At 32.7% G+C, this 7554-nt stretch overlaps 1 pseudogene; it reads right to left on the bottom strand.

The window, feature by feature from the left end:
- Positions 1-825: 825 nt before the first annotated feature.
- On the bottom strand, positions 826-6817 carry LOC115291222 (annotated as a pseudogene).
- Positions 6818-7554: the final 737 nt, after the last annotated feature.

Raw genomic sequence — 7554 nt, forward strand, 5'->3', positions numbered from 1 at the left:
TATCATAAATTACAAAATGTCATGAAAATTCTTTGAGATCTCAAAGTAAGAAAAAACTTGAGGTAAGTATCTATCAAAGGGCTTCGCAAATATGAAGCACAATTATTAGAATCTTGATAAAAACCAATTTTTCTGTTCAAGGTTTAAGTCTCAATCTTTGAAAATTCCTACATTAACAAGACACCATTTGTCAATGTTCTTTTTTAAAAAGTTCCAGAGAGGGTCTCTTGAGTGGCTCAGTCAGTTAAGCCTCCAACTTTGGCTCAGGTCATGAACTTGTGGTTCCTGAGTTCGAGCCCCACATCAGGCGCTGTGCTGACAGCTCAGAGCCTGGAGCCTTGCTCTCTCTCTCTCTGTTCCTTCCTTGCTCATATTCTTCTCTTACTCTCTTTCAAAAATAAATAAATTTAAAAACATAAATAAATAGATAAATAAATAAATAAATAAATAAATAAATAAATAAATAAATAGAAAGTTCCAAAGAGCTCATATAGTGTCAGGAGCCGGCGCCTCTCCACCAGCGCCGGACGAAAGAGGCTTGAGATACTTGTACTGAGTCCAAACTCGGTAATTGTCATTCCCTTGGTTCAGCAGCAATCTGCTAGCCAGCAGATTCTGAGCCGTTTCCAGTCCAGCAGTATTGAAGAGTGCATCCAGCCCATCGTGTGTGACGTAAACTGTAGTACCATCACCTCTCATACAGAAATTTTCAGACAGACACTGACCTTTTGCTAAAGTGAAGCAGAGCTGTCATAGCGGCCATAATCTTGCAGAAGCACCACTCTTGGTGCTTCAGAAGCCTGCTCAGCCTGTTGATAATCGCCTTCAGCACTTCGTCCGGAACAACCATTCCAGTATTCAGTAGGTGGCTGAGGATCCATGGAACTCATGAGCAGATTTCCAGGTGATTGAGTTTCTGAATTTCGTTTTCTTCCACAGGAGGCACTGGGGTTTTATGCCCAAGTCTGCCTTGTCTGAAGAACACTTGTGTTCTTTTATTTTTAAACCAGGCCCATCCTCCCTGCTCCTGCATTCAGCTAAATCACTTCTCTTGTTCTCTGAGAGCAAATCTTTCAAGCGATTTTGGTTTGAGGTAGGTGCTAGTTCTGGGAAATCCGTAAAAAGCCAATGTCTATTCTTAAAAAAAAAAAAAAACATTTTCGTGGATTTTTGTTGAAGTCTCCCTATTTGTGGGCATTGGTTTCATAATCAACTTGCTTCTCCCGGCACCCCCACTGGGTACCATTCTCCCAGACTTTCCTCTCTACCACCTTGGTCTATTCTTCCAACTCCTCTACATTGTCCCAGACATTATCAATGGTGGAAGACTCACAGGGGAATGATCAGGAACTGGGTCCCAACCTGCTGGCTTCTCTTCCAAGAGTGCTGCCTTCTCATTCGGGATAGGGGCTGGCCATGACACTGGAGCCAGATATGTACACAATTATTTTTAACAATTTATATTCACATGGGAATGTGCTCATAGTATATGGATATGTTAAAAATATATAAAAGTGGCTATCATATGATCATATGCATTTTAAGTAACAGTAGATACTTAGAAGAATAGCCATCCAAATTTATAGCAACTATCTCTGAGAGCTGATATTACAGAGCAAGGATATTAAGACAAATTTATTTTTTTACTTATGCCTTTTTTCCTGATGTTTTCTATTTGACATGTAATAAAGCCAGAATAAAAACAAAAATTATTTCAATTTTGAATAAAAACTAAAAATGATTGCCAATCTCTATAGTTTCATATTATATGCCTTTTTATAGAAAGAGAGAGAGAGAGTGAGGGAGAGGAAGACAGGCTCCACTCTATCAGCACAGAGCCTGACCTGGAGTTCTATCTCACAAACTGTGAAATCATGACCTGAGCAGAAATCTGAGTCTGAAACTCAATCGACTGAGCCACCCAGGAGCTCCTGATATTTTCTTATACCATGTTCTCAAAAAAGTAATCAATGATATTCACTTTTAAAATAAACAGACTCGGGGCACCTGGACGGTTCAGTCAGTTAAGTGTCCCATTTCAGCTCAGGTCATGATCTCACAGTTCGTGGGTTCAAGCCCCATATCAAACTCTGGGCTGACAGCTCAGAGCCTGAAGCTTACTTTGGATTCTGTGTCTCCCTCTTTCTCTGTTCCTGCCTCTCCCCCACTTGTACTCACTCGCTCTCTCTCTTCCAAAAAGAAATAAACATTCAATCAATAAACAAATAATTAAAGAAATGAAATGAAAAAATAAAATAAAATAAAATAAAATAGACTCACAGCCAGTTTACTATATCAATTATATAATACTACCTGTAATGGCTTTTTATAATTTGTTTTTATTTTGTGGAAGCGTTTTGTAGAAATAATATCTTATTAAACTGGTATATGCATTGATATTTTATATATGTTAATTATATATATGGCATATACTGGTATATATATTATTTATATAAATTAATTACATTTATATATAAATAATATATGTATAAAAATTTTCTTCAAATTTAGTAGATAATGTATCTTATTTTTCTCTTGATTTCTTTGGCCTGAATAATTCCTAAGAAATTTTCCTTGTCACTGTCGCACAGCACTGACATAGACACTGGGGGATATCAATATACATCCATGAAACATTTTTATCTCGTAAAATTCTGTAAGATAGATAAAGTATATAATTCCTTAGATACCATACAGAAAGCTCCAAATATCAAAAAGAATGAGTCAAACAATGGTACATGAGCTGAAGGTATCAGGAAGAATTAAAAAGTGAACTGGCATCTTGGTGGGTATTATAGGATTTCTGTAGATGGTGTTAGGGATAGATGGCATTCATGAAGAGAAAAATGGCAAGAACAAACATGAGGAGGCAGAAAGCCAACAGATACATTGGGAGCAGTGAAAATACATCAGCTTTGCAAAAGATGACCACAGGGATCAGTGAAAAGGCTGGAAAGAAAAGAAGGTCTTGGATGCTGGCTGAATTATTTGGATTTTATTTCAAAGTCAGTAAGATGCCTTGGAAGTAACTGGGAAGTGCTGTGATCAAAGTGCATATCTGGAACATCAATATAACAAACAGGATAAAAAAAAGAAAGCAAAGGAGAGGAGATCCATCAGAGGACTCTGTTGGTATTCCAGGAATTCATGAGTGCCTACACTGTGATGTGAACAGTATGAATGAAAAATAAAAGGATATCAATGAAAGATACAAGTGAAGACTGCACAGAGCATAATAAGAGATTAGATCTGAGTAGATAGAAAAGTATTGAAAACAACTATTGACATTAGATAAATAGGAATATGGAATAACAGGAACAAGAAGGTCAATGGAGAAGACAGTTTATGGGAGAAAAGTATAGTTCATATTAGTTATGTTAAATTTGATATGTTTGCAAAATGGCCAGAAGGTCAAGGTAAATGTAGAAATGGCCAACTTGAGCTTGGGGTTGAAGTTAGCACGGCATGTCAATTAAGGAATCATTTAGCTTTACTCTGGTTCCTTGGTGCTGGCACTGGTGGAGGGCACTCTGGCCACAGGTTTCTTATTTTGATGAATTTTATCAGGGTAACCAGTATGCATATTAAATAAACATGTTTCTATTTTGATGGATTTTATCAGTGTAATCAGTGCATATGACATATAAATGTTTTTAATAAATAAAAGGGATATTCGTACATTTACACAAAAAGTTTCTTAAGGAACCACCTCTTCACAAGTTTTTAAAATTTTATTTATGAAATAAAATGCTGTAAGTAATAGAATAATACAAAAGTAATTTCAGAATTGAGGTCAACTCAGATGTATCCCAACAAAAATATTATCTATTTCCCAAGATCATACTGCTTTAAGGAAACTAAATTGTCCTAATTAATTGTACTCTCATATAGTGATGATGATAAATATACTCTTAGTTCTGGACAAATTCAAAAAATCAGTAAAAATACACACAATTATATGATATTTTCTGCTATGCTTTTATTTTTGGAAAAGTTGTGTTGACTTTATCTCTTACCTAAATTGCTTCTGTAATAAGATAACTAAAAAGAAAAGTGAGAGAAGTTACTAGTGGGTAATGTAATAATGGCTTTGCTGAGTCCCAATATCCCTTCTTTATATTATTTAATAACTCTTCCTGAAATGATGCTGAATAAATAATCAGGCTCACCCACTAACTTTCTTATTTATAATCTTTATTGTTTGAATATCCTTAGTTGTATGAAATATTCATTTTTAAATGTTCTTATATTAAATTATACTTGAGTATGAGGAAAAGTTATCACGACAAAGAGGAAGACTGGAGCTCTAATTTTGATCCAGATTAACAAAATATCACAGCATACTGATATAAAAGTGAGCATAAGAGACAATATTAAAGCAAAAAATTTTCAGCAAAGATCAAGGCAATACCTGAAAGTTGTGAAAAAAATCATTAGGAATTTAGAAGAGCTATAATTGCAACATAATATATTTACAAAAAAAGTATTTTCAGCAAGAATATAACAGTGTGACAGTACATCTTAACACTTAGATAATAGCTACCATTAATATTTTGGTCAATATCCATGAAAATATCAACATTTGTGGACACCCCAAAATAACAATTTGTATAAATGTAAACAAACTCTGATATATTGTTTCTCTATTTTCTCTAAATAACATACATCATGGTTAATATATAGGTGTGTGTGTACATATATGTATGTATACACGTATACACACACATATATTCAGAGAAAGAGAATTTAGTGGCTGCATATCTCGCATGATTGATTGAGAGGATTAAATGAGACCATAAATAAAAAAAAATACTTGAAATATTGTGTGGTTCATAATAAATGCTGAATAAAGATTACCTAGTCATATTACTGCTGTCATCATCATGATTGTTTCATTGCTCTGCACTGTTTGACATTTGCGTTGTTTCAATGTTTTAAACACTAAAGTGATACACTGATGAAACGTTTGTATGCATAAACCTGTTCACACTTTTCTGATTACCCCCTTGTTATAATCCAATAAGAAGAATCAATAGACATAGGGATATATCAACTGCACATTTTAATAGCTACTGTCAAGCTCTACTATTGAAAACAAGATAGATCTTTCTCTAAGAGAGTGTGTGAGTTGTCACTCTCATTCACACAGGGTATTTTGAGTCTTTTTATCTTCATCGACCTAATAAGCACAAAGTATTTATTGTTGCTTTTATGTGTATTACTTTGGTTACTGGACAGTGTATATTGGGCATGCTTATTTTTTCTTTTGTCAATTCCACTGATATAATTTATTTTTTAATATAAGGTTGATCATTTACTTTACTTTTATTTGTATTAGTGAAACGAAACATTTCTCTGATATATATTACATAATTTTTTTGTTTGTTTTCTCTTTAAAATGTTTACTGCATTTTTAATGTAATTTAAAGTTTGTATTATTTGCACTATTTTAAAAGTATATCCACAGATACCTCAGATTGTTTATCAATTTATTTGGTACTTTTATTTCCACATTTACTTATTTATTATTTAGCTCAAGATTATGTCTGTCTGTGTGTGCTGTGCATGTAATGACCTAACAATGTTTTGTGTGACATGAATGTCTGTGAATATGCTTACCAAACTACATACCAGTTAATTCTATATGATTTATTAAAACACTCTTATTTCCTCACTGTTCTCATATCAGTGATAAATATGAGAATATTTATGAATTCTTCATTTGTTCTGTTTGACTGCCTTTTCCTATACCAGTGTCCTTTAAATTATAGTAGTATTCATATGTCTATCTAATGTAACTGTGGATAATCCCTTAACTCAGCCAGTTGTCCAGTTGTTAGTTCCTAGGCTACCATTATATAAATAGTATTTCCTATCTTATTCTATACATTTAATAAGGGTTTTGTCAAATTACAAATAAAATCATTTTGAGTAAATACATAGATTAATTTCATCATCACAAACCTTTAAAGGATATGTAACTATCATAATAAAAATGACACACATAAGTTTGTTACATGATATGTTCTAGAGCGTATACAGATAAAATCAAAGGCTATGAACATTGCTTAGTGGAAATATTTAACTTGGAGTTATCTTTGTTAAGCCCACACATAGACCTTATAGATAACTGAATGAACATTTTAAGAATAGGGATGGAGGATAAGGTAGTGATTGAGGATGAAACATAAAAATACTGGAAACACACACACACTTCCTATTCTCAATTTTAGTTACCGATCACCTATGTCTGAAAAATCCCTGAAAATAAGTCTAATACATAAATATATTACATATTACTTATAAGTTTGTAATAAAGTATGTATGTATATGAACAGGAATATGTAATACAAACATATAAATATGCATATATGGGGGAATACACATATATACAAGCATATATATACGTATATAAACACATAGGCACATGAGAGAGACAGAAAGAGACATACCTCTTTTTAGATGAGGTGAAATGAGAAAGAAGACTTCTTTTCAGGACATTGTTCATTATTATCCATACAACTCATGTGTGTATGGAAGAAAAATATTCAGTGTCTCCAAGTTTGTATATGAGTATAATATAGATCAAAAAAAAAAAAGAGCAAGGTAAATAATTCTGGGCTCCTCCAATTCTTACAACCATCAGTTTGCTTTTTAGATCTCTGGCCATTTTATAGTATATAGAGCAAGCTGGAGAAACATGCTCAGAATTACCTTCTTTTTTAAATTTCTCAATGTAACAAAGTACATATTTTAGCATTATAGAGGACACATAAAAATTATTGACATCTGAATCTGACACCATGCTCTCTACCATGCTAGATAAATATGCTTGGGCAAATTTTTAACCTCTTTTTAAATTTTTTTCCCCCATTTATAAAGTTAGGGTTATAAAAACTAGCCTTTTTAATTACAACCATACACACTTAAAAGGATGAAAATCAACTTAATTTTTGTAATATATATTTACAATTTCAAAGGAAAAAAGTAGAAAACATTCTTAACCTTTTTCTTTCCAATCTGACATTGTTCTATAATTTTATGAAATACTAGATATTCTTCCAATAAGCAGGGAGGATGAACTCAGATAACTTATGTCGCCATATTTAGCTGTTCATTATAGGATATACTAAGAAAAGAGGAATAATAAATTACCTAAGAAAGATTCTGTAACTGGAACTATGGTAAAAGAAAATTAAAAGTTTAAAGTTGTGTCACTCATAGCATATTTTTTAACTTAAATAATTTTCACTGAAATCTCCTGTGAAAACAACGTTTGGAATTTGTTCTCCTCCAAGTTGTCCACCATATGAGCAACTCTTGGAGAATAATATGATTTTTTCCCCTGGCATTTTGTCTGTGGCCCCAATTCTCTCCTGCTTAAACTATATGAGGTATAAGTATTTATGCAGTCTGCACATATTCTAAAGTGGTGTGTGTACTTTATATAGATTTTGGAATAATTAAAGTTACCTGTTATTGCCATAAAAATCAATAATAAAGTAGAAATAACAATAATTGAGTATTAGTAAGTATAAAACAACATTTTGATTT

Source organism: Suricata suricatta, chromosome 5 (assembly GCF_006229205.1).
Source record: "Suricata suricatta isolate VVHF042 chromosome 5, meerkat_22Aug2017_6uvM2_HiC, whole genome shotgun sequence".
NCBI lineage: Eukaryota > Metazoa > Chordata > Mammalia > Carnivora > Herpestidae > Suricata > Suricata suricatta.